Source organism: Hyperolius riggenbachi, chromosome 8, assembly GCF_040937935.1.
Source record: "Hyperolius riggenbachi isolate aHypRig1 chromosome 8, aHypRig1.pri, whole genome shotgun sequence".
In the NCBI taxonomy this organism is placed as follows: domain Eukaryota; kingdom Metazoa; phylum Chordata; class Amphibia; order Anura; family Hyperoliidae; genus Hyperolius; species Hyperolius riggenbachi.
Genome location: NC_090653.1, coordinates 255,554,800 through 255,580,022, shown reverse-complemented (window position 1 = coordinate 255,580,022; position 25,223 = coordinate 255,554,800). Strand labels below are relative to the sequence as shown.

General features: G+C 44.7%; 1 protein-coding gene across 1 annotated transcript in view; it reads right to left on the bottom strand.

The window, feature by feature from the left end:
• LOC137527775 (multidrug and toxin extrusion protein 1-like) overlaps positions 1 to 20,616 on the bottom strand; it is a 153,411-nt gene extending 132,795 nt beyond the window's left edge. Inside the window, exon 1 of the mRNA XM_068248657.1 lies at positions 20,532 to 20,616. The gene's annotated coding sequence lies outside the window, so the exon portion shown is untranslated. The remainder of the gene's footprint in view (positions 1 to 20,531) is intronic.
• Positions 20,617 to 25,223: the final 4,607 nt, after the last annotated feature.

Sequence of the window (25,223 nt, the reverse complement as noted above, 5' to 3'; positions counted from 1 at the left end):
ATCTGAGGCTCTAGTGTGCACAAATGTGCTGGGTCCACGCTGGATTAAAAAGCATCTCCAAAGGAGACGCTTCCTGTGTGTGACGTAAGGTCCAGCCTTCCCCATCTCATATCGCACTGAAGAAAAGCTTAAATGTGATTGGGTTGAAAATCCCGATAACATGGGTGCGTGACATCACTTTGCCAAGCAGCCAATCAGGACAGGAACCGACAAGAGAGCTGCTGTGAGAATGTTCATAGTGGGCGTGACAGGCCAGGAGGGGTCTCTCATAGCCAGACTTGATTAGCCAATAACAGCAACGCAGTGTGGGTCCCGGCCGATGAAATGTGAATCACATAACATAAGATGCAAAAATTATGCATCCTTGTAAATGCATTGGGAAAGTTGTTTGCAAAAATGAACTGGGCGAGAAGGAGGAGGGGAAGAAAAAAGAAGAAAAGATGAATGGAGCACTATCCCTTATTAAAGAGAATCTGTAATGCAGGGGAGGACTGGGACCTTTTGGCCTGGGGGAAAAAAAACTAGAGGCCCATGTTCATGGCAGCCTCAGCCCAAATGGTCTCCCCACACACACTTACTGTATATCCAAAGAGGGACTGTCCCTTCAAAAGAGGGAAAGTTGGGAGCTATGATGGTATAGGATAAAATGGCCATATCTATTTTCAGTATTAACTAAATTTGGCTTTTCGGGAGACTTTTTAAGTGCTGTCGAGACCCTGTACTCATCTCCCTCAGCCTATATTAAACTCCCATCTTATTCCCAAACCAGGTTCCCTATATGTAGAGGTACGAGACAGGGTTGCCCATTATCCCCTGGCATTTTTGCCTTAATCATTGAGCCGCTTGCTATAAAGATACGCAGATCCAAGGAGGTCCTGGGAGTTTCGCTTGGAGGCAAACAATACAAATTAAATCTTTTTGCGGACGATATACTCTTAACACTATCTTCTCCCCATACGTCCATTCCCAATTTATTCAAAATCATTGATGATTTCTCGATATTTTCAGGATTTAAACTAAATGTCGATAAATCCGAGTTGATGATTTCCAAAATGCCCCCTAAACATGCTAAATCGTTGGCTGATTCATTAGGCCTCCAGTATCAATCTAACTATATCAAATATCTGGGAATAAACCTCCCTCTAGACCCAAATAAATTGTACGATGTAAATTTTCCCGCAATGTATAGGAAGCTCTCATCCGACTTAGACCAATGGTCAAAATTCCCTCTGTCCTTATTAGGCAAAATTCATTCAGTCAAAATGACCCTTTTCCCCCGAATACTATACCTTTTTAGAGTTCTCCCAATTCCGATTAAGATCTCACACCTGATGCTACTTCAAAAACAAATCCACACCTTCATCTGGTCTAAAAAAAGAGCAAGGCTAAAATATACGACGTTGGCTAAGCCCAAGGATAGAGGAGGCCTCAACCTTCCTATCCTCCTGTCTTACTACCGGGCGGCTAGACTCTCCCAACTGGTAGCTGTAAATTCGGGTAATTCTGCCCCCCTGTGGGTGGAGATTGAGTCCAAATTAATATATCCTCAAACTCCGGTAGGACTCATGTGGGCCTCTAAAATCCCTGTGAAGAAGACCATGACCTTGGCCCCAATATTAGCTTTCTCCTTAAAATTATGGATTAGATGTAGGTTCATATATAAATTACAATCTAGGATAAGCTTAATGTCTTCTCTGATTGGGAACCCCGACTTTCCTCCCGGTTTAGCAACTCAATCTTTTCATTGGTGGAAGTCTAGGGATCTAACACGACTAGGCAGGTTCACCTCGGCCTTTAGACTAATGAAATTAGGAGAATTTTATACTAAGCAAGACGTGCCCCCCTCTGAATACTCCAGGGCCTCACAAATATTTAAATTTTTGGACAAAATTGATAAAAATAAAGATATTCTCGTTTACACAACTTTTGAGACAAGATGCAGACAAGGCCCGCTCGAAAAGGGTCTTATCTCTGATATCTATGGTTTATTAACAAGGGAGACTGAGGATGAAAAATATAAATTCCAGTTGGATTGGGAAGCAGAGTGCGGGATTTCAATGTCAACTGCAAAATGGGCACACTGCTGCTCCACTCTACTAAAAAACAGTCTCTTCTATTCATCGATAGAAACTTCACTCAAATTGCTGCATAGAGTCTATTTCACCCCAGCCAGGGTTCATGCATTCTGCCCATCACAATCGGAACTGTGTCCCAGGGAATGTGGCCAAAAAGGGACCCTTTGGCATATGTGGTGGCAATGTCCAGTTGTTCAGGCCTTCTGGAAGGCGGTTTGGAGACACACCTCTCTTGTACTTACTATTAATTCTCCTATAAATTCTACAATAGCCCTACTAGGTAACAGACCTAGTAACCTATCCTCACCCGGCAATAAATTATTGCACCACATAATGGCATTAGCCAGAAGACACATAGCGTTTAACTGGAAGTCCAGAACCCTTAATGTTGAGCAAGTCTTTCAGAAACTAAATGAGGCCCTACTTTCAGAACACATCCTAGCCAAGGTCCATGACAAAATGGAGGCTTTCTTAAAAGTCTGGTCCCCATGGATAGATACACAGGCTAATGAAGGCTTAGACTATACTCTACGCTCCTACTAACTCTCCCTCCGGAATATCTCCTGGCGTTGTGTGTTAAGATAATTTCAGATCACATAGAGTCTCAAATGGTCTGAGGACGTGGAACCCAGTGGACCATTTACAAGCATATATAAAGCTTTTCTATCTATATGTATTGTTTATTAGAGGTTATGCCTGTCTGGCACTGAATTCTGTTTACCCCATTTCTCCTTACCCTCCTCTCCCTACCCTCTACTCCCTTTTCCCCAACTGGAAGAGTCCCAGTGGCATGACGTGGCATCCCCACTCCTGGGCCTTCCTTGTATCCCCACCCTAAAACCCTCCCTCTCCCCCCCCTCCCACTCCTCCTCGATCCTTCCCCATCCACATTAAATATCGAAAATTTGGGTTGATATATATTTATGTACTGTTAGTATAAAATAGTGTAGGAATATAAGTTCCTCTGTTTATCTTTTGATGTTCAAAGATTCATTGAAAGTTTCTTGTATTACTTTACTTATTCCGACTCCCCCAAGGGGGATATTATTTTCGATTCTCTGTATTGTGAACTTGATTTCTGCACAATAAACACCCTTGAAACGAAGAGAGCAGACAGTTTTTTTCCCACAGACCCTCCAGGCAAGCCTCTGCTCTGCATCATGCTGTGTATATTTACTTTCCCGCCCTCTAATTGCTAATTGGGCTTTTATCCCCCTCAGCCAACCCAGTGGTTCATATTGCCTTATACAATAACCTGAATGCAACAGGTCATGCACCAGCCCTGAATCATTAAATGAGAGGCAGCCTGGGGGGAAATCTCCCCCCTTCCCCCCTGGCCAGTCCTCCCCTGCTGTAATGTTTGATTTGTATAATAAAAAACCTACCAATCGAGTCACTGTGATCTCCTGGATCCCTCTTTGCTGTTTCTGCTGCTCCCCGCCGCGTTCCTAGCTTTTAATCACCAGTTTTAGGCAGTGTTTACAAATAAAAAACATGGGCGCTAACCAGGAAGTGATGTATGTGTAAATATATAGGGCGTGATCAGTGCACAGCTGATCAAAAGTTTTGCGGTAGCAAAATCTGGTGTGCGCGAAACGTCGCATAGAGTTTAATGGCGCTGCTTTGCGCGCAGGACTTTGCGCGTGATCTAAACTTATCTAAACTTAGCACGCCTAAACTTAGCACGCCTAAACTTAGGCGTGATAAGGGGCTTTTCACCAGCGTGGTGCAATGGTTATCACGCCTAAAGTCTTTTAGGCGTGATAACTGGGTTATCACCACTTTGTGAATCGAGCCCATAGATACACACACACACACACACACACACACACACACACGTGACACACACGTGACACACACACACGTGACACACACACACACACACACACACACACACACACACACACACACGTGTGTGTGTGTGTATGTGTGTGTATATATATATCTATATATAAGTGTGTGTGTGTGTGTGTGTGTGTGTGTGTGTGTGTGTGTGTGTGTGTGTGTGTTCGTGCTTGCGTGCGTATTCACTCTAAAACGGCTTGACCGATTTGAACGAAACTTGGTATACAGATCCCTTACTACCTGGGATGACATGTTCTGGGGGTCTCGCATCCCCCCTGCACACCTGGGCAGAGCTACAAACAGCAAATCAGATTTCCCCCATTCATGTCAATGGAAAAATGTAAAAGGCTACCATTCTAACACTAATCAAGCCAGAGTCCACACACTTGGCACAGTTGGTCTTTTGGTGACCGAGGTTACAAATCCATGAAATGTGGGTGGAGTATAAAACAGCCAATCAAATTTCAGCCATTCATTTTAAATGGGAAAATGTGAACTGCAGCCATTATTACACTGTTAATCGCAGGGGTCTCAAACATGGCACACTTGGTCACTGGGTGAATGAGATAAAGATTCAGGAAAGTGGGTGGAGCCTACAACAGCCAATCAAAATTCACCTACTGATTTTCTAGGGTAATATTTAAACTGCTGCCGTTCTTACACTGTTGATGGCAGAGGCTTGAAACTTGCTACAGTTGGTCATTGGGTGACGGGTCCAAATTCACTAAAGGGGCAGGGCTACAAACAGCCAATGAGATTTCCTTGCTGGATAAACTGCTTCTATTCACACATTTTTGATGCCAGGAACCGGAAAGCTCACAAACTTGGTCATTGAGTGACTGTGTGTCCAGGTTACAAAAAGTGGGCGGAGCCGAAAACAAATTTCACTGGGAAAATATAAACTGCAGCCATTCTTACACTGTTAATGGCAGGGTTCTTAAACTTTGCACAGTTGGTCACCGGATGACTGGGATTAATATTCAGGAAAGTGGGTGGAGCCTACAACAGCCAATCAAAATTCATCTGTTGATTTTCAAGGAGAATATTTAAATGGCTGCCATTCTTACACTGTTAATAGCAGATGCCCCGCCTCAAACCTGGTACAGTTGGTCACTGGGTGACTGGGGTTCAAATTCAGAAAGGGGGCGGAGCCACAAACAGCCAATCAGATTTGTTTAATTTTAATGGGAATATACAAATGATTGATACCAAGGGTTGCTAGTAAAAAAGGGCGCACAGGGATAGTGGAGAAAAAGGGCGCTGCCATAGACTGCAATGCAAAATATCGGCTATTCGGCGCCTGACAGGAAAAAAGGGCGCCCGAGAAATAGCGGTTACAGGGATCGTGTTAACAAAAGTTTTCGTTTACAGAATAAGGTTTATAACAAATATCGTTTACAAGTTCGTTTTGAGTTTGTGTTATACTTATTTTTTCGTTTTTAAATTTCGCTTATATCAGTTTTTACTTATTTTTTCGTTTAAAAATTTCGCTTACAAAAGTATAACAACTAAATTTTCGTTTACACTTCTTTGATCATTTAAAAATTTGTTTTCATATGTATAATGCATAAATACCGTTTTTAACCTTATTGTATTAGAAATACATCGCTTTTGGTATTAACTTTGTTTTTACACTTATAATGCGTTGATTATAGTTACTAAAATATCGCTTTTAATGTTACTGTTATTTTAAGATTTCTAATGCTTGCAAGGCTATCTATTGTATTGTATATATTTATATATACTTTTCTCTATTTATAATATTAATGTATACGTGATTTTAAGGCTATTTTAAAGAGAATCTGTACTCTAATATTTTTACAATAAAAAGCATACCATTCTATTCATTATTTTCTCCTGTGCCCATCTGTGCTGTTTCTGCCACTCTCTGCTGCAATCCTGGCTTGTAATTAACAGTTTTAGGCAGTGTTTACAAACAAACTAACCAGCTTCTAATAGGCTCAGCTAAGCATAGTGTGTGAGTCATTCAGAGTTTGCAGGGGGCCTGCAGAGGGTGTGTATCGCTTCTACCAATCACAAGCAGCCCTGCACATTCCACACAATCAAGCCTTAGCCCGACAAACAGGACAGAGGAAAGATACATTGATTTATTACAGAGACAGTGCAGTTAGGAAAGACTGCAGTAAGCCAGAGCAGATTAGAACAGGCATAGGAACTTATAGGATAGAAGAACTAAGGCTGAAAAATTTGTTACAGAGTCTCTTTAAAGCTATTTATTCTATTACAAATATATAAATTATTTTATTCATGTTATTTGTAGAGACGTATTTTAAGGATTAAATATATTATTGTTTATATGTGTTTAGGGCAGGGGTCTCAAACTCGCGGCCCGTGGGCCATTTGCGGCCCTCGATACAATATTTTGTGGCCCTCCCCGGCAAAAGCTTCCTTATAGTTCGCTTCAGTGCTCCCAAGTAATCTGCCGCTAAACGAGGGCTGCAGAGCCCCCAAATCGCCCGGGGGCTATCTGCCGCCATTTCCTGGAAGGGGCAGAGCTTTCAGCTTCAGCTCTGCCCCTCCTGACGTCAATCGTCGCACGGATCGCCACCTCTCCCCGCCCCTCTCTGTGAAGGAAGAGTGAGAGGGGCGGGCAGAGGCGGCGATGCGCCGCGATTGTGAAATTCCTTATGCGGCCCAGCCTCATCCTGACTTTGCCTCCTGCGGCCCCCAGGTAAATTGAGTTTGAGACCCCTGGTTTAGGGTGTTTGTGGTGGGGATGGTTAGGTTTAGGCATTACTAGGGGGTCTAAGGGTTAGGGATAGGTACAGGGAGGGTTAGGTATAGTTACAGTATAATATACGCAATCAGGGGGTGGTTAGGGTTAGGCACCACAAGGGGGGGTCTTAGGGTTAGGCACCACCAGGGGGGTCTTAGGGTTAGGCACCACCATGGGGGTCTTAGGGTTAGGCTCCACCAGGGGGGTCTTAGGGTTAGGCACCACCAGGGGGGTCTTAGGGTTAGGCACCACTAGGGGGGTCTTAGGGTTAGGCACCACCAGGGGGTTCTTAGGGTTAGGCACCACCAGGGGGTCTTAGGGTTAGACACCAACAGGGGGGTCTTAGTGTTAGGCACCACCAGGGGGGTCTTAGGGTTAGGCACCACCAGGGGGGTCTAAGGGCCCGTTTCCACTATAGCGTTACGAAATCGCCGGCGAATCACCGCAGGCAATTCGCATGCGGGTGCGATTCCGCATGCGTTTTTTGCCGCGATTTCGTATGCGATTTCGCATAGGTAAGGCTGTATGCGATTTTAACCATGTCACTGCCTGTGTGAATTAACATGGGTACCTATGCGAAATCGCATGCGAAATCGCGGCAAAAAACGCATGGGGAAAACGCATGCGATTTCCCTATTAAATACATTGCGTGCGATTCGCCTGCATTCCACACGCAGGCGAATTCTGAGGCCCCTACCCTGCAGATTTTTTCTGCACAGAAAAACGTGCGGGGAAACGCACAAGTGGAAACAGTCCCATCCACTTGTACTGACTGTGCGAATCCGCGATTCGCGATAGTGGAAACGGGCCCTTAGGGTTAGGCACCACCAGGGGGTCTTAGGGTTAGGCACCACCAGGGGGGTCTTAGGGTTAGGCACCAACCGGGGGGCTCTAAGGGTTAGGCACCACCAGGGGGGTCTTAGGGTTAGGCACTGCCAGGGGGGTCTAGGGGTTAGGGATAGGTACAGGGAGGGCTCTGTGTGAGAGTAAGGTTAGGTATAGTTACAGCACAATATATGTAATATATACAATTTAATAAATTATATATATTTAAACAAAGAGGGGTCTAGGGGTTAGGGATAGGGATAGGGAGAGATCTGTGTGAGCCTACAGTTTGGTGTAATTACAGTAAAATATCTGTAGAACATACCATTGCATTGCTATGCTTAATACAAATGTAAATATCGTTTTTCTTATAGACGATATTTGACATTTCTTTTCAGAATTCGTTTGTTGTTATGGACGGTATTTTGCCATTTCATTTCCGTTTATTTAACCTATTTAGCACTAAATTTTCGTTTACAACCCCTTAAAAGAAAAATATGGTTTTGCATTAAAACTTAAAATTTCGGCTATACCCCGCGCCCTTTTTTCCAGGCGCCCTTTTTTGATACACACCCCAAAGCTCATAAACTTGATCATTGAGTGACTGCATGTCAAGGTTAGAAAAAGTGGGCGGCACCAATAACAACTACATTTTTATATGGGAAACTATAAACTGCAACCATTCTTACACTGTAAATGGCAGGGTTCCCAAACTTAAAACATTCAGAAATGTGGGTGGAGCCTACAACAGCCAATCAAAATTTACCTATAGATGTTTTCAAGGGGAATATTTACATTGCTACCATTCTTACATTGTAAATAGCAGATGTAATGATCGCTGCTGCAGCAGCTATTGCTGGAAGTAGTAGTGCTGCAGCTCAGGCAGTTCTGATCTATTTCCATGCAAGCTGCATAGCTTTGTCTGTCTTTCCCTGCTGTCAGCTTGTGACTGATTATCATTCACCTGTGTGGGAATCTGCATGTCTGCTCCCATTGGATGACCTCAGTATAAAGATCTGCTTCCTGCAGGGTTTCCTTGGGTTTTCATAGCTTCAGCCTAAGCCTGCCTTGCTGTCGCTTTAGCCCCCGATCGTGTTTCTTGTTATAAAGATACTTTGCTGGTCTTTGCATCATATATTGGTTCATTGCCAATATATATGCATACCAGCACGTTTATTATTTTCCTTGTATTTGTGTTACGTTGATACATCAGTGACGCTGATTTATACGTACACGAACTGTTTATATCCTGTGTGCAGTTAGTCAGCTTTCCAGCACGTTTTGGTAGGTTGCGCGTACCGTGACCACCCGTGCTGAGGTAGTTACCCTGCTCCTGGTTCTGTTTGTGGATTGCGTTCATCTCTGCGAAGAGATAACGAATCCTTCTGAATCCTGTTCTGTTACTGTTTGTGGATTGCGTTCATCTCTGCGAAGAGATAACTAATCCTTCTGAATCCTGTCCTGTTACCGTTTGTGGATTGCGTTCATCTCTGCGAAGAGATAGCGAATCCTTCTGAGTCCTGTCCCCTGTATTACTCCAGTCCTAGTCAGCGTTCCTGCTTATGTCATATATCGGTTCATTGCCGATATATACATATGTTAGTCAGAAGTTACAAATAGTTTCATTGATAGCTGTAATTGTAATACACTAGGAAAACATACTTATTGTATATTTATCTGTGTTACGTTCATCTATCTTATCCTGCTATTTTCTGACTATCCTGTCCTGTCTTTGTGAGGCACGCCATCGCCGCATCGCATTGGCTGCCTCATTCCAGTCTGTCTGGTTTTGGACGCTTGCTGTCGCTAAGTAGCCGCTAGCTAGCAAGCGTTCATTCTGTCTACCTGTCCTGATCTCCTCAGTTCTGGTTTATGCGCTCAGCGCTACTTTGCGCTGAGACGTTATAACGAAAGCATTGTTTGTGGCTGTCAGATCTGCACCGGCTCTGTGCGCCACAATCTCCTATTGGAGTCAGTCCTCCCCTCCACTATACTAGGGATAGCCTGTTTCCTTGTGCTAGTGTGTGTACCTCCTCCACGCCAGCTCATGCGTTGCATGCTGACTGTGGAGAATACACCACCAAGCCTTACATTATGAAAACCCCATTACCAATCCCCATTGTGGGGGGGATTCCCAGAAAGTATGACACTGTTAATTATGGTTCCTGTTCCTTTAAGAAATTTGAAGAACTTAGCTCTGAAACAGAAAATGAGTTTTTCTCTGAATGTGCCAGGTTCCTGACCAATCCTGATCTCCAAGCGACTCCTGTTTCAACCTGGGCACTCCAACTAAGTTATATTTTGTTTAAAGGGGAATTATTCCAGTGGGCATTTGATGTTCTCAATCATTCCGATTTGAAAGATAGACCGCTGGAATTTCCAGCGTTTGTGATCCATAACTGGTTGCGCATAGATCCATTGCCTTTTCCTCTTAATGAACTCCTGGCAGCAGGTCAATCAGCTACTCCTTCAATTGCTTGCAAAAATGTTCAGCAAGCAGAAGGTGTTACTGATAATTTTCCTGCAGCCTTGAATAAATCACCAAGAACAGCAGGGAAAACAGCAGGGTCTAAGGCCAAACGCAAACGTTCTAAGAAACATGTCCGATCTGCAGAGTCGTTATCCTTAGCGACTGAGACCTATAATGAGATTCTGCCATTAACAGATAATGAAATGCAATTGTCTTTCAGGGGAGTTAAATGGACTTATGAAACTACTAATGAACTTTCCTCCCTGGCTAGGGAAAATAAAGATTTTTGTTTAAAAGAATTATCTGAGTATGATTATGAGGAGATATTACAGAGTATTGAACAAATCAACTTATTTGTGAAGCAAGGAAAGTTTGCATACACTACAGTTCAGCACTTGCTACAGGTATTGGAGATTCTTAGGAATAAGGAATCTGCCAATCACCTGCTAATGAACCCAATATATGTCCCTGCTACAATCATATCTGCAAACCATGATCTGCCTGTTAAATATGCTTGGAATCCTCCATTTGAGAAAGGAGAGATGGAAGCTCTGGTCAATGAATGGAAGAATGATTCAAGTTCATTTTGTCAATTTTACAGTGCAAAAAGTGAATTAGTATTGAATGCATGCATTAAGTCTGCCTATAACCTAATAAAAACTGGTGTGTGTGAGTATGACTTTGTGGCTCCATTGATTGATGTGTGGGAACTGATTTTGGATGATTTTTATGTGACTCCGAATTCGCAAATTTGGCGTTCTGACCCGACTGCTTCAGCACCTTTGGCTGATTCAGCAGGTGATTCGGAGCTCTTTTTGTGTGAAATTGAAGTTCCTGCAATTCCACCCTGTACCATGGATAACTCAGTGTTACTTACCAGTAAAACAGAAGCCAATGATACATTCTTAACCTTGCCCTGCGCAAATTTCTCAGCAGAGAATCCAGAGGTCCTGCTGACTTCCGAGTCCAGCCTAGCCAGTACTCATGACTCTTTGTTCAGTGAAACAGACACCAGAAAAATCTTGCCTGCCTCTGCAAATACTTCTGCAGAAATTACCTGTGTTAATAAAGTTCAACTCCTGTCTGATCCAGCAGATGCCAATAGATGCACTACATCAGTTTCCGAGTCCCAGCAATCCTGTCTAGAAACATCAGAACCCCGGCATCTGAATTTTCCAATTTTACAAATGAATGGTGATTCAGATGCGCAAACATTGTGTCTTGATCTTCCTGTTTCTACACCTCGCTCTAGTTTCGTGAATAGCTCAGAGCATCTGCTATGTGAACCTGAAATCGCAGAATTATTACCTTGTTCAGAAAATTTTCCAATAAATTTGCCCTGTACCATGAATTGTGCAGTAGATCTCTCCAATGAAACTCAGGTCACAGAATCATTATGCTGTCCAGCAGGTGCTTCCATGGTTTTGCCCGCAATATGGACTGTTCAGTGATCCTGTCCAGTGAAGCTGTGGTCGCAGAGTTTTATGCTTCACCCAGTACTTTGGATATTTCAAACCCTCTAGCAGAAGGGTCTGAGGCACTGCTTACCTCAGTTGGTGTTGCAGTAATATTCACTTGTCTAGCAGCTGTTTTGGAATTACAGTCTGCTTTAATAAAACTTGATGAATTTCTGCCCAGCAAAGCAGAAGCCATTGAAATATTGTCCTCGTCAGCAAGTGTGTTAGATACCTTGCCTTGTACACAGTCTGATTTAACCAATGTTGTTGAGTCCCTCTCCAGTGTTGTAACAGCCGAGGAACTCCAGCCCTGTCCTCTGAATGTTTCAGAAGTCTTGCCCTGTAACATGGATAATTCTGATTCTCTGGTCAAAATAATAGAAATCTCAGAATTTCAGTCTGGTCTGATGAGTGTTCCTGAAACCCAGCCCTGTATCCTGAAAGATTCTGGTTCTCTGGCCACTATGGCAGAGGTTCCAGAGTCCCCTTCCTGTCCAGGGAATTCCTCAGTTTTGCCTAGTCCAGTGGGGGCTGCTGCAATACTGACTTGTTCTGCAGCGCCTCATGAGCTCCAATCCAGTGTATTAAATGAGTCTCTGTCCAGTCCAGAGGTAGTTGTGGAGTCCCTATCTGGTTCAGTGCATACATCAGAAGATTTGTCCTGTCTTGTTAGTGCCCCTGAATCTGATTTGTTACTGACTTTGCTGGAGTCAGCGACATCTAAGTCTGATCCAGCATTCTCGTGTAAAAGTCCAGTAGTTGCGAAGTTTAGTCATGATGATTTTTTTTTGGCCAGTCCTGGTTTTGGTCCTGTCCTGGCTGACCCTGAGGCTCACAGTTCCTTGACATGCCCAGAGGTTTCTCTTGTGCCAGGGTGCCCAGATGTTCTTTGTGTGCCAGAATGCCCAAGTGTGTCTAAGGTGTTAGCGTGCTCTGATGCTTCCTTAGTGGGAACACGTTTTGATGTTGCCAGTCTGCCTGCATGCCCAGAGATGGTTCTGGTCCCTGAAAGCCCTGATATTGATGTTTGTCCTTGTGGCCCTGACTCGGGAATTGCCATAGGTTCCATAGGGGTTCTTGATAGTTCTCCATGTGAGCCTAAGGGGCATTCTGACCTATGGGGATCTCTTTGGAGCTTCAAGGTGTTCTGGGAGGTCTCTGAGAAAACTTGTCCTGGTGCCTTGGACTGGTTCAACAGTGGGTTTTGTGTTGGTAAAGACAGTACCGGTGGGCATTGCAAAGGCTTTGGCGTTTCTGAACGGTTCCTGGAAGGCGGTGGGTATCGCTCAGGGAATTTCGGAGGGCTTTCTTCTGGAAATCATGGTTCTGATGGGTGTCACACTGGGGCTTGTAGTACTGATGGGCATGGTTCTGTAGGTTCTGGTTCTGATGGGTCCAGTCTTGTGGGGACTGATTCTGGAATTCGGTCTTGCCGGGCTGTCCCGGTCATCATGAATTATCAGTCAGACTGTTTTGTTGGGAATTTCAGTTTTGAAAAGCGTCTGGAATCCGCTTTTAAAGGCGGGGGTACTGTAATGATCGCTGCTGCAGCAGCTATTGCTGGAAGTAGTAGTGCTGCAGCTCAGGCAGTTCTGATCTATTTCCATGCAAGCTGCATAGCTTTGTCTGTCTTTCCCTGCTGTCAGCTTGTGACTGATTATCATTCACCTGTGTGGGAATCTGCATGTCTGCTCCCATTGGATGACCTCAGTATAAAGATCTGCTTCCTGCAGGGTTTCCTTGGGTTTTCATAGCTTCAGCCTAAGCCTGCCTTGCTGTCGCTTTAGCCCCCGATCGTGTTTTTTGTTATAAAGATACTTTGCTGGTCTTTGCATCATATATTGGTTCATTGCCAATATATATGCATACCAGCACATTTATTATTTTCCTTGTATTTGTGTTACGTTGATACATCAGTGACGCTGATGTATACGTACACGAACTGTTTATATCCTGTGTGCAGTTAGTCAGCTTTCCAGCACGTTTTGGTAGGTTGCGCGTACCGTGACCACCCGTGCTGAGGTAGTTACCCTGCTCCTGGTTCTGTTTGTGGATTGCGTTCATCTCTGCGAAGAGATAACGAATCCTTCTGAATCCTGTTCTGTTACTGTTTGTGGATTGCGTTCATCTCTGCGAAGAGATAGCGAATCCTTCTGAGTCCTGTCCCCTGTATTACTCCAGTCCTAGTCAGCGTTCCTGCTTATGTCATATATCGGTTCATTGCCGATATATACATATGTTAGTCAGAAGTTACAAATAGTTTCATTGATAGCTGTAATTGTAATACACTAGGAAAACATACTTATTGTATATTTATCTGTGTTACGTTCATCTATCTTATCCTGCTATTTTCTGACTATCCTGTCCTGTCTTTGTGAGGCACGCCATCGCCGCATCGCATTGGCTGCCTCATTCCAGTCTGTCTGGTTTTGGACGCTTGCTGTCGCTAAGTAGCCGCTAGCTAGCAAGCGTTCATTCTGTCTACCTGTCCTGATCTCCTCAGTTCTGGTTTATGCGCTCAGCGCTACTTTGCGCTGAGACGTTATAACAAAAGCATTGTTTGTGGCTGTCAGATCTGCACCGGCTCTGTGCGCCACAATCTCCTATTGGAGTCAGTCCTCCCCTCCACTATACTAGGGATAGCCTGTTTCCTGGTGCTAGTGTGTGTACCTCCTCCACGCCAGCTCATGCGTTGCATGCTGACTGTGGAGAATACACCACCAAGCCTTACAGCAGAGGCCTAACAGCTGATACAGTCGTTGGGTGACTGGAGTCCAAATTCAGGGAAGGGCGTATATCAAAAAAGGGCGCCTGGAAAAAAGGGCGCGGGGTGTAGCCGAAATTAGAAGTTTGAATGCAAAACCGTATTTTTCGTTTAAGAGGTTATAAACGATAATTTAGTGCTAAATACGTTAAATAAACGGAAATGAAATGGCAAAATACCGTCTAAAACAGTAAACGAATTCTGAAATGAAACGTCAAATAGCGTCTATAGCAAAAACAATATTTACACTTGTATTAAGCATAGTACTAGAATGGTAGGTTTTACAGGTATTTTACTACAATTATACCTAACTTTAGGGTCACAGATATCTCTCCTTATCCCTATCCCTAACACCTAGACCCCCTTTGTGTAAATACACATAATGTAATAAATTGTATATATTACATATATTGTACTATAACTATACCTAACCTTACTCTCATACAGAGCCCTCCCTGTACCTATCCCTAACCCCTAGACCCCCCTGGTGGTGCCTAAACCTAAGACTCCCTGGTGGTGCCTAAACCTAAGACCCCCCTGTTGGTGCCTAAACCTAAGACCCCCTGGTGGTGCCTAAACCTAAGACCCCCCTGTTGGTGCCTAAACCTAAGACCCCCGTGGTGGTGCCTAAACCTAAGACCCCCCTGGTGGTGCCTAAACCTAAGACCCCCCTGTTGGTGCCTAAACCTAAGACCCCCCTGTTGGTGCCTAAACCTAGGACTCCCCTTCTGGTGCCTAAACCTAAGACCCCCCTGGTGGTGCCTAAACCTAACCACCACCCTGGTCCTAACCCTCCCTGTACCTATCCCTAACCCCTAGACCCCCTAGTAATGCCTAAACCTAACCATCCCCACTGCACAAAACACGCTAAACACATATAAACAATAATATATTTAATCCTTAAAATACTTCACTCCAAATAACATGAATAAAATAATTTATATATTTGTAATAGAATAACTAGCCTTAAAATCATGTAGAAATCTTAAAATAACAGTAATATTTAAAGCGATATTTTAGTAACTATAATCAACGCATTAGAAGTGTAAAAACAAAGTTAATACCATAAGCGATGTATTTCTAATACAATCAGCTTTAGAAACGTTATTTAAGCATTATACATCTGAAAAAGAATTTTAAATGATAAAAGAAGTGTAAACGAAATTTTAGTTGTTATAGTTTTATAAGCGCATTTTTAAAACGAAAAAAACTAGTTAAAACCCATATAAGTGAAATTTACAAACGAAAAAATAAGTATAATACAAATTCTAAACGAACTTGTAAACGATATTTGTTATAAACTTTATCCTGTAAACGAAAACCTTTGTTAACACGATCCCTGTAACCGCTATTTCTCGTGCGCCCTTTTTTCCTGTCGGGCGCCGAATAGCCGATATTTTGCATTGCAGTCTATGGCGGCGCCCTTTTTGTCCACTATCCCTGTGCGCCCTTTTTTACTAGTTCCCAGGGAAGGATGGAGCCACAAACAGCCAATCAGATTTGTTAGATTGATTTCAGACATTCTGTTATTGGCAGGGTTCTCAAACTTGACACAGTTGGTCACTGGATGACTGGGATTAATATTCAGGAAAGTGGGTGGAGCCTACAACAGCCAATCAAAATTCACCTATTGATTTTCAAGGGGAATATTTACATTGCTGTCATTCTTACACTCTTAATGGCAAATGCCTCAAATCTGGTACAGTCAGTCATTGGGTGACTGGGGTTTAAATTCTGAAAAGGGAGCGGGCCACAAACAGCCAATCAGATTTCTTTGCTGGATAAACTGCTTCCATTCACACAATTTTGATGCCAGGAACCCAAAAGCTCAAAACTTGGTCATTGAGTGACTGTGTGTCAAGGTTACAAAAAGTGGGTGGAGTCAAAAACAGATTCCCTGGGAAAATGTAAACTGCAGCCATTCTTACACTGTTAATGGTAGGGTTCTCAAACTTTGCTCAGTTGGTCACTGGGTGACTGGGATTAATATTCAGAAAAGTGGGTGGAGCCTAAAAAAGCCACTCAATATTCACCTGTTGATTTTTAAGGGGAATATTAAAATTGCTGCCATTGTTGCACTGTTAATGGCACAATCCTAAAACCTGGTACAGTCGGACATTGGGTCACTGGGATTCAAATTCAGAAAAGGGGGTGGAGCCAAAAATAGCCAATCACATTTGTTTCATTTCACTGAGAAAATACAAATTATTGATGCCAAGGACCCCAAAGCTCGCAAACTTGGCCATTGAGTGACTGTATGTCAAGGTTACAAAAAGTGGGTAGAGTCAAAAACAAATTTCACTGGGAAAATATAAACTGCAGCCATTCTTACACTGTTAATGGCATAAACAGCCTATCTGATTTGTTTAATTTCTATGGGAATATACAAATTATTGATGCCAAAGACCCCAAAGCTCACAAACTTGGTCATTGAGTGTTTGTGTGTTAGGGTTAGAAAAAGTGGGTGGAGCCAACACCAGCCAAATACATACCCGGGCAACGCCGGGTCATCAGCTAGTATATATATATCATGTTACAGTATACTACAAGTTTCTGCACTCCAGTCTGGGATTAGTCACAGTTTCTCAGCATGTGACAGGCACTTCCCTCCCCCCTCAGCCAGACAAGCTGAAAGTTACGCCCCGTGCATAACTTGTATTCATTACAACAAAGGCAGCCCATTCCTCCCTGAGTTGACAAAGCTTGACAAAGAAAACAAGCTTAGATATATTACAGAGACCGTGCAACTAGAAAAGGCTGCAGTAATCCAGACCACATTAGAACAGGTATAGGAACTTATAGGATAGAAGAAATAAGGCTTAAAATTGTTAGAGTCTCTTTAAGGGGAGGTCGTGTGAGTGTAAAAAAACACACATAAAGGAGGTGGGATAGCAAAAAAACAAGGCAGCCACCCAGTGTCGGGCTGAGGCAGAGCCAGAGAGGCTCCAGCCTCAGGGCGCAGTGTAGGGGGGGCGCACAACTCACTTAGCTAACATTCCCCTATTGTATTTGAAGCAAAGCGAAGTAAGAAAAGGGGATACATAGCAGTGACTGAAAGCCAGATAACTAGAGGTTCAGGTGGTGATGGTCAGAGCCGGAATAAGGCCAAATGGGGCCCTAAGCAAAGTAGCAGACTTGGGCCCCTCTCCCTTAACCCCTCCTGCTCCCCACCAATATATATATATATATATATATATATATATATATATATATATATATATATATATATATATATATATATATATATATATACAGTGTATATATATATATATATATATATATATATATATATATACACACACACACAGGGAGTGCAGAATTATTAGGCAAATGAGTATTTTGACCACATCATCCTCTTTATGCATGTTGTCTTACTCCAAGCTGTATAGGCTCAAAAGCCTACTACCAATTAAGCATATTAGGTGATGTGCATCTCTGTAATGAGAAGGAGTGTGGTCTAATGACAATCAAAGCCGTATATCAGGTGTGCATAATCATTAGGCAACTTCCTTTCCTTTGGCACAATGGGTCAAAAGAAGGACTTGACAGGCTCAGAAAAGTCAAAAATAGTGAGATATCTTGCAGAGGGATGCAGCACTCTTAAAATTGCAAAGCTTCTGAAGCGTGATCATCGAACAATCAAGCGTTTCATTCAAAATAGTCAACAGGGTCGCAAGAAGCGTGTGTAAAAACCAAGGCGAAAAATAACTGCCCATGAACTGAGAAAAGTCAAGCGTACAGCTGCCAAGATGCCACTTGCCACCAGTTTGGCCATATTTCAAAGTTGCAACATCACTGGAGGGCCCAAAAGCACAAGGTGTGCAATACTCAGAGACATGGCCAAGGTAAGAAAGGCTGAAAGACGACCACCACTGAACAAGACACACAAGCTAAAACGTCAAGACTGGGCCAAGAAATATCTCAAGACTGATTTTTCTAAGGTTTTATGGACTGATGAAATGAGAGTGAATCTTGATGGGCCAGATGGATGGGCCCGTGGCTGGATTGGTAAAGGGCAGAGAGCTCCAGTCCGACTCAGACGCCAGCAAGGTGGAGATGGAGTACTGGTTTGGGCTGGTATCATCAAAGATGAGCTTGTGGGGCCTTTTCGGGTTGAGGATGGAGTCAAGCTCAACTCCCAGTCCTACTGCCAGTTTCTGGAAGACACCTTCTTCAAGCAGTGGTACAGGAAGAAGTCTGCATCCTTCAAGAAAAACATGATTTTCATGCAGGACAATGCTCCATCACACACGTCCAAGTACTCCACAGCGTGGCTGGCAAGAAAGGGTATAAAAGAAGAAAAACTAATGACATGGCCTCCTTGTTCACCTGATCTGAACCCCATTGAGAACCTGTGGTCCATCATAAAATGTGAGATTTACAAGGAGGGAAAACAGTACACCTCTCTGAAGTGTCTGGGAGGCTGTGGTTGCTGCTGCACGCAATGTTGATGGTGAACAGATCAAAACACTGACAGAATCCATGGATGGCAGGCTTTTACAATACAATACAATAACATTTCTATAGCGCTTTTCTCCCATAGGACTCAAAGCGCTTAGGCTCTCTCAGATTCAGTAATTGGTAGGATGAAGTATTCACACAACAAAAGTTATATTTCTGTAAATGCCAAACTAAACAGGTGGGTTTTCAGTCTGGATTTAAACATGTCCATGCAAAGAAATGTGGCTATATTGGTCACTAATTTGTTTTTGTTTTGTTTTTGAATGTCAGAAATGTATATTTGTGAATGTTGAGATGTTATATTGGTTTCACTGGTAAAAATAAATAATTGAAATGGGTATATATTTGTTTTTTGCTTAGTTGCCTAATAATTATGCACAGCAATAGTCGCCTGCACACACAGATATCCCCCTAAAATAGCTAAAACTAAAAACAAACTAAAAACTACTTTCAAAAATATTCAGCTTTGATATTAATGAGTTTTTTTGGGTTCATTGAGAACATGGTTGTTGTTCAATAATAAAATTATTCCTCAAAAATACAACTTGCCTAATAATTCTGCACTCCCTGTATATATATATATATACACACGCTCACACCAGAGACTAAAATGCCAGCACAGTGGCGTGGTTAGTGCTCTTGCCTTGCAGCGCTGGGTCCCTGGTTCGAATCACAGCCAGGTCAACATCTGATCTGCAAGGAGTATGTATGTTCTCCCCATGTCTGCGTGGGTTTCCTCCGGGCACTCCCGTTTCCTCCCACATTCCAAAAACATACAGATAAGTTAATTGGCTTCCCCTTAAAATTGGCCCTAGACTGCGATACATACACTCAGAGCCGGGCCGAGGCAGAGAGGCTCCAGCCTCAGAGAGCAGTGTAGGAGGGGGCGCAGGGCAGAGACAAGAGAGGCTTCAGCCTCAGGGCGCAGTGTAAGAGGGGGCGCAGAATTCATTTAGCTGTCATTCCTAATTGTGTTTGAAGCAGAGAGAAATCAGAAAAAGGGATACATGGCAGTGACTGCAAGCCAGATAACTAAAGATTAGTTGGGGGCCCTGGGGTGCCTCTTAGTCTAATAGCAATCAGTATGTAACGCATGGGGTGGGAGGGATGGAGGGGTGCACTTTGGTGTCTCAGCCTTGGGTACTGGAGGATCTCGTCCCGGCTCTGCATACACGACACATACATAGACATAGGACTATGGTAGGAAATAGGGATTCGATTGTGAGCTCGTCTAAGGGACAGTTAGTGGCAACACTATATTCTCTGCACAGCGCTGCATAATATGTCAGCGCTATATAAATACTAAATAATAAATAATAATAATAAAATGTGCAAATGCTACTATAGTATAGAAGTAGCTGATGCTGGCAAAGGTCAGAACATTAAATAAGTAAGTCACAGGTTGCTCTAGCTAGCTGCAATGCATGCTAGTCTAAGGCCTAGTGCACACCAGAGCGTTTCGGCTGCGGATTGCGATCCGCTTGCGGGTGCGGATCCGCTTGGGTAATGTATTTCAATGGGCTGGTGCACACCAGAGCGGGAGGCGTTTTGCAGAAACGCATACTCCCGGGCTGCTGCAGATTTTGGATTGCGGATGCGTTTCTGCCTCAATGTTAAGTATAGGAAAAACGCAAACCGCTCTGAAAAACGGCATTTCAGAGCGGTTTGCCAGGCGTTTTTTGTTACAGTAGCTGTTCAGTAACAGCTTTACTGAAACAATATATGAAATCTACTACACCAAAAACGCTTCACAAAACCGCAAAATGCTAGCTGAAACGCTACAGAAAGAGAAGAAAAAGCGTTTTAAAATCTGCTAGCGGATCTGCTAGCGTTTTTTGGTGTGCACCAGGCCTGACAGCTGGAAAGTCTCAGCATGGTGTGAATGGTGTGTACTCACTGAGGGGACACATCCTCCCGCAGCATGACCAGAGCAGGCTTCTTTCTGCAGCTCGGAAGATAGCAGTGCTTCCGGTCTATTCTTACAGAGAGTGTAGAAGGTGGCTGTGGTTACCCTGGCAACCACACACACACCATAGCCGCTGGAGGAAGAGTGCCTGGAATGTGCAGGCACGTTAGATGTCAGGCTGGCTGTGACTGATTGTTGGATTGTTGCTGAGGTCCCCGAGGCTGCTTTCACAGGAGCACCACTCCATCCCTATGTCACACTGAGCCTCAGTCAGGATAGGCTCGTTCAGGAAGAGAGAGAGGGCCAGTGAGAATGAGGTCAGCAGCCAGCGTCAGCCAGCCACAGTGAGGGCCCTTTTCCACTAGCGGCGTTTGCGATGCTGAATCGCAAAATCACAAACCGCTAGTGATTTTGAAATCGCTACGGTTTGCTTTTTAACATAGGAATCGCGGTAGGTAATTTCCACTACCGCAATTCGTTTTTTACTCAAACGCGATCGCACCGCGGAGCGATCTTTGCTGCGATTTTGCTATGCAGTGCATTGCATAGCAAAATCGTGAACGCAATCGCCGGGAAGTTTCCTGCACTTGCGATTCAGAAATCGCTAGCGTTTAGCGCGAACGCTAGCGATTGCTAGTGGAAAAGGGCCCTGAGTAGCACGCTGATGCGACCCACGCTGACTTTCTGCAAGCTGGAGAGCGTCTCCTCACCATGGCAACAGCAGCCGCTCAGCTCATTTTTGGAAACGGAACCGATAACAGTGCAGCAGCAGCCAAATAAAAAACCTAGAAGAAGGATTGCATGCTGATGGGGCCCTCAGACCCTGAATGAGGCCCTAATCAGGTTCTTGATGTGCCTGGTTGATGATCCGGCCCTGGGGATGGTGGGGGGGTTGGGGGCCCTGGAGCGCCTATTACTCTAATAGTAATCAGTGTGTGTGATGGCTGGGGTGGGGGGGGGGGTGCACTTTGGTGTCTCAGCATTGGGTGCTGGAGGACCTTTTCCTGGACAGAAATGGCAGCATACTCCTGGGTTCAACTCCACCCCCTGAACCCGATTGGACAGATCTTTTAATACATTAAAGCAATCCAGCCCCCCCTGCCATTCTCCTTTTTTCTGTCCTCGATGGACAAGGTCTTTTTAAGTTCTCTTGCTACTCTTTTTTTTTTTTTCTTTTTTTGGGTGTCCGTTTTTAGTTTTAAGGTACTTGGCGCCCGTTTTTATTTTTTAATCTGCGGGTTCAGCCTCTCCCACTCATAGTTACATTGCGCTGCTTAAATAGTGGCTATAAATGTATGTTTTACCTCCACTCCTCTGCCTTTCTAGGACGCTAAACTACTTCCTCCATCTCCCTTCATCTTCTGCGTCCTCCGGAGCAGCCGAAATCTCGCGGGATCTTGCGGGAGCATCAGGATTGGCCGGTGATCGCGGCTGACGTCACTTCCGCCCGGCGCGGCTTTTACAAACACCGGGAAGTGTTCTGGCTGTTGGAACCGTGGTGACAGCGTCTTAGCTGTTGGAACCGCTCCGGAAACAGCAGAGCAGCAGGCGGGTGGCGCATTACGACTGGAAACAAATCCCTCTTACTGCAGGAGCAGGTAAGCACCGGATATGATAAAGCACTGCAGGAAATAGATCTCAAGTTATATATGTGGACCTAATTTATACATATACATTGCAGGATGGATAATTCTATGGAAGTGGAGGGCAGTATAGAGGAGGTGGAAAGGTAACTGGTGTCTAAAAGATATCATTATTTTTTCAGTCACATTAAGGGGTGTGTAATTAACCTGCTGGGCGTTTCAATTCCCGTGGCCTCATGGCCGCGGGAGGGTTTTTTTCGCCCGATTTTTTTTCCTTTCATGTAGCTAGCCTAGCGCTAGCTACTTGATTCTCCCCTTCCTCCTCTCTCCCTCCCACCCTTCTGATCGCCGCCGGCGATCACGCCCATAAGGAAATCCCGCTCTGAACGGGATTTCCTTTAGGGCTTCCCCCGTCGCCATGGCGACGAATGGAGTGACGTCATTGACGTCATCGACTTCTTGACGTCACTGGGACTCCCGATCCACCCCAAAGCGCAGCCTGGCGGCGATTGGCCAGGCTGTGCACCGGGTGTGCGGGGGCTCTTTTGCGTCGGGTAGAGGCGGATCGGCGGCGATCGGGGCAAACACGCGTTTGAAAAACAAAATTATCAAAATCGGCCCAGCAGGGCCTGAGCGGTGCCCTCTAGCGTCTCGCTAGGGAGGTTAAAGGCTGACTTTTCACTGGTGTCAGGTCTTGTAAAAGAGTGCTATCTCTCTTTGAAGAGGCGGATGTTCTTTGTGGAACATATCATTTTTTTTCTTTTATGTCTCCACAGTCTGCAAGAGAGACAAGAGGAAAAAGATATGTCTAAAGGACATACATCCTCATCTAATCGACACTCAAGGTCTAAATCAAGATCCAGGGCTAACACATCCTCTCATGATGCAAGATCATCTAGGAGAGATTCGCCAAAGAAACATAAGAAATCATTAGGCAAAGGGAAGAAACATTCTCCTGAGATGGAGTCTTCCAAACGTCATTCCTCACACCGGCTCTGCACTCTGTGCTGGAAGTGCCCAATTTAACGCTAACACAGAACTACGTTAGTGTGCGGCGATCTGCGTCGGCCTGGAAGTCATGTTAGTCTACGGCAGTGGTGCTCATCCGGATTCCAGATATCTGGGTAATCCGGGGGGGGGGGAGCCCCTTTGCCAGCCTAAAACGTTTGACCGCGGCAGCCGCTAGATGCTCTGGCCAGCTGCCACCTGCATGTCCCTGTATGCGCTGCAGGCTTTGAGATAAAGGGGAGAGAGGCTGGAACTATAATTACCTCCCGATAGTGGCTTTGCGGTTTCCATGGCTTCCAGCGGGTGATGCTGGTACTGCATCACACGCTGCCAGCTGCAGCGGCGCTCTCCCGATGTCACGTGATGCAGGCATGGAGATCACGTCAGTACATCCACGCCTGTGAGGATGAAAGAGGCGCCCTCTTGCTGCTTGGGGTGAATTCTGGAGTGGCTGCGGCTGGCTGGCCTGGACGGATGTGACTTACTCAACTGACATCGGTAGTGGTGAGTCAGGCTGCATGCTGCATGGCAGGCTGCTCTCATGTGCTTATCAACTGCTCTGCCCCTGCTGGGTGGGGGGGGAGATGCTGGGGATACACATACAAAGATAAACTTGAAGATTGCTATCTAATCCTAAATTAAAGTGGGGGGGGGGGGAGAGGGGGATATGCATGCTTTGGCTTAGATAGGCTTCAAGCTTATCTTGCATACATATATCCCCCCCCCCCCCCCCCAAACAACAGGGTCACTTTAATGTAGAGTTTAGATACCAGGCTTCAAGTTCATCTTGCATACATATCCCCAGTGCTTCCTTTAAGGAAAGATAGGCAACCAGGGCTCCTGGGCCCTTGATCTCCCCCTTAATTGTCATGTGCTCCTGGGGCCCCTGCAAAATAGCAGCACTGGTCTCTCACCTGTCCCGAAGGCCGGTGCACTGTTCCATTTGTCCGTGCTCCTGGTCTTCTTCCCACTGCCTGCCTCTTGTGACCGGAGCATGTTGTAACTTGTTATGCTTACATATTACATGCACCGGTCACATGAGGCAGATAGCAGGAAGAAGACGGGAACAGCGGATAGGCTGCTGGGACAGTTAAGTTGCAATGCTGGTGTTGTGCAGGGACCCTGGGGAGCATTAAGGGGGGAGAGATCGGGAGGCGGCAGCTAGTTCGAGGGGCCCCCAGGCTACCTTTGCCCCAGGGCCCCATTAGACCTTGAACCGGCCCTGGTTCTCAGGGATCTTGAAGGTCCGATCCGCCCTGTCGGTCATTGTTTCCATGCGTTGCAAAGCATCGTTTGAGTAATCGCGCACATGTAACCACCTTGCGGAATCGTGGAAACAGTTGTACGCCGCTCAAAAAAAAATCACCGGTGTCAGAAGAATCACGAGGTGGGTACGACCTTTAACCTTCTATTAAGTGTGGTGGAGCTTCTCAGATTATGTTATATTATATTTTAAGGTATCTCCATGATTTACTTTTTAAATTAAAGCTAATCAGAGAAAGGTGAGAAATGTGTGTGGGACCAGGGGCGTAACAATAGGGGGTGCAGAGGTAGCGGCCGCATCGGGGCCCTTGGGCCAGAGGGGCCCCGAAGGGTCCACCCTCTACCACAGTATTAGCTCTCTGTTGGTCCTGTGCTGGTAATAATCACTTCTATAGATGCTTTGAATAGTAATAATCCTTAACAAACTGTTCCCCATCCCCTTCTTGCACCTCAGACACTGTGGTTGTCCTTAGCAGGTTTTGGTGTGCCTTATCAATTGTTATGTATAGAGTGCTTGGGGGGCCCCATGTAAAACTTGCACCGGGGCCCACAGCTCCTTAGCTACGCCACTGTGTGGGACCATTTTTAGGAGCCTGGAGTTTCTCTTCAACATCTGCATAAAATGTTGACACCTTTTACATAAATAAAATAAACATTTAAAATTAAATGTTTTGTTCTTTTTAGCTTTTTCTGCAAACTTGATAACGCTGTGTTCCACTAGGGGGCAGTATGTACAAAGGAAATAAAACATAGATCCACAGGTCTGATGGAAGGTAGGTACCAAAATATAGTAAGAAATTGGAACTATTGCCCAGCTAGAACATTTTTT